This window comes from Trachymyrmex cornetzi, unplaced genomic scaffold, assembly GCF_001594075.2.
Source record: "Trachymyrmex cornetzi isolate Tcor2-1 unplaced genomic scaffold, Tcor1.1 scaffold1388, whole genome shotgun sequence".
NCBI lineage: Eukaryota > Metazoa > Arthropoda > Insecta > Hymenoptera > Formicidae > Trachymyrmex > Trachymyrmex cornetzi.
In genome coordinates, this window is record NW_017295969.1 from 566,972 (window position 1) to 570,029 (window position 3,058).

Genomic DNA, 3,058 nt, shown 5'->3' on the forward strand with positions numbered 1-3,058 from the left:
TGGGGGGTTGAAACCCCCCTCAAAAGATAGATTTTTTGAAAAATATTTTGACGTGTTTCGGCGTTTTTAGAAAATTTTTTTTTCTTTCAAGTTATTAGCCCGGTCCGCGACTTAATGGACACCCTGTATATACTCGTATATAGAAAATAAATATAAAAGCTCTTTTATTCAAAAAATGTTTTGTAGAAATATAATGTAATGTGTAAAAATTAAGTAAAATAAATTTTGCAAAAATGAATTTTTAAAATTATTTATATTTTTCAAGAAAGAAAGAATTCTAATATTTGTAAAAAGTTAAAAATTTGTATATTTTATCTGTTCAATTTATCTAACACAATTTTTACTGATTAAAAGTAAAATTAATATAAAAAAATACAAATGTAAGAAAGATGCAAGAATCTTATGATCTTTTAATGTTTTAGAATTTCTTAGAATTATGAATTTTTTAAATTTAATTTGAGTAAAAATTAAATTTCAAGTTTACAATGTCAAAGGCTATTTTTTAATTATTTATTTTTTCTGTCTATCTTTAATATTAAATATAAATAGCAGTGATAAATTTTAATTCTTTTAAATTAAAGAAATTATGAATGAATGGTACTACACTGTAAGTGTTCATGAAAGTAACCTAATTTTGAAAAAATAGTGTATGAAGAGGTTTCGGATTTCAAACTTATTGTATAAAAAAAGAACATATGTTAAAGTAAAGGCAAGAGAACGAAACGAAGGATCGAAAAAGACTGACGGGAAACGTAGGCAGGGACAAGCTGTGTAGGTGGATAACCGCAAAATGGACAAAGTATTGTATATCTGTCTCGAGAGTGCGGTGACACACACTTAGTGTGAGAAGCAAAAATCGGGAACACGATATTCCACTTGGCGCGCCGGATCGTCCGTGCCATAGCATAGTATGGCGGGTTAAGAAATTGAAATCGATTTGGTGAATCTTTCGCTTCGATGGCCGTCGCAGCCGCGGCCGCTGCGTCAATGTTGGACGATTTGCCGCTAATTGAGATTAATGCCGGCCGCGAATTCTCCAAGGTAAACGGAAAGTCCCGCGTAGACGGGATAACTGCGGTGATAGCTATCTGGTACAACGGTTCGCGTTGTAACAAGACTCGTGCGTACTTAACTGCTCCTCAGAACGAGACGAGTACTGATAACTGCCACGGTGAACGTGCTGTGCGTGCCTGTGTACCTCAGTACCTGTCTGCCCGCATACCCGAGAAAGAGAATCTATCTCTTATCGAGAAAACGAACCTTTGTCGCCTTTGTCAATTTTGAATTCACTTTGCGGCGGTGATCTTTCTTCCATTCGTTAAGCGATAAAACGTATCGATGTAAAGATTGTTAATCGAGGCTTTTATTGCCGGCGAAAGCGTGAAATAGCGTGCACACATTATTCTGTATAAACGCGCACGGCCAGATGAGAGATTCAACCGATTGGCTCCGCTTCAACTAGCATCACTAGTAAAAACTTTACGCTCACGTAATTGAATTCTCTCAAAACACTGTTATGTCCCGCGCGTGATCGATAAGGCTGCGGTTATAGTGGACGGAATATATCTATGTGGGTACACCAAACTATAGATCACTCCGATGAATTTAGAACGAATATTAGAACTAATCAAATATATTGAGGGATATATATAGGTATATATATCTCCCTTGCTAATTATTTTATCAGTTTTCTTTTGTGTTACCTAATTTCGTTTAGATTAGAAAAACCGAATTAGAATCGAAAATTTTTCCAAAAGTTACATTATAAATTCCACCTTATGTTATTAATGTAACAGTGTAATGTTACACTATTAATTTGTACATATTTAGCAGAAAGTGTTTACAGGCATAATAATATTAAATTGAAATATGATAAGAAATAAAAGAATTTGCAATAATTATTAAATCATCCTAATCATTCAGAATATTAATTCTATGGCGCACATGGAAATTACCTCTAATATATTATTAATTATAAAATATTAATTATCTTGACATTGTTTCATACCTTCAATTTTATAATAACTATATTGCTTTTTCAATTTTCGAACACATAAATCTCTTCTCAATCAAAAGATATAATCGCGGCTATCGGGGCAGGATTATATGTATCTCACAGATCTGAAAAAGATTAATCGGTGATTTATTATTGGCCTAGCTTCGTACGTTATGTCCTTTCTCTTCAGACTTCGTCTCAATCCTTAGTGAACCGCCCGACGATGCCAACGAAAATAATTTAATTGTAATGATTACTATTAGTAATCGTCTCGATTTTATCATTCATTTTTTCTCCAACAGCGTTCTGCTATTACTCAAAAGGGAAAAATGCGACACGTCTACGACCTTGATAACCTCCCTAGTACCTAATTAGTTCGGCCGCTTCTGCCGTGATGTCTGGCGACGACGATGGCGTCGGCGACGCCGGCTGCAGCGCGGATTAACGGCAGTATTTCAGTCGATGGTTTTCTCCATGGTAATAAGCGAACGAGACTGCGGCAGCGAGTGTCAACAAAAACTAGTTTATTAATATGGATAGCACGTTTGGTGTAATCTACGTCTTTACCTCCGCCATGACGTCGCCGCTGCGCCGCCACGATATTCATCCGGGGTCGGTCCTGTCGTTCTTTTTGGTACGTGAGAGAAATGACACATCGAAGAAATCGTTTCCCAGATCGTTTTTTGTCGTCGATTTTTCCCTCGGACTATCTGACGGATCGATCGACCTAGTCGCTGCAAAATATTTTACAATTGATAGATGGTTTCGCTTCGGATTGTCGGATCGATCACTGTATTGAGAATGATATGTCGACCCGAAAAGTGCATTGATCTATTTCATTGACGATACGTTATCGAGTTTATGAGCTCTTCTCTCTAGTTGTTATTTCTATTTCTGGCGATCTTTGAGAAAAGCCAATGTAATGCTCAAATAATTTACCTCTTTATGTATACATGAAACATGCCTATATGAATTTTATTTTCTCAGAGTTAATCTTATTATCTGTTGTGAAATCTTTAAAAGAAATATATTATACGCATATCCTAAAAGCATTCTTTTAAT

At 35.5% G+C, this 3,058-nt stretch overlaps 1 long non-coding RNA gene across 1 annotated transcript; it reads right to left on the reverse strand.

The window, feature by feature from the left end:
• Positions 1 to 2,083: 2,083 nt before the first annotated feature.
• Positions 2,084 to 2,636, reverse strand: LOC108771083 (uncharacterized). The gene is made up of 3 exons (XR_001940630.1): positions 2,564 to 2,636; positions 2,364 to 2,490; positions 2,084 to 2,121 (listed from the first exon to the last, which is right to left on the reverse strand). It is a non-coding gene; the product is annotated as an uncharacterized LOC108771083 (long non-coding RNA).
• Between the last annotated feature and the right edge of the window lie 422 nt (positions 2,637 to 3,058).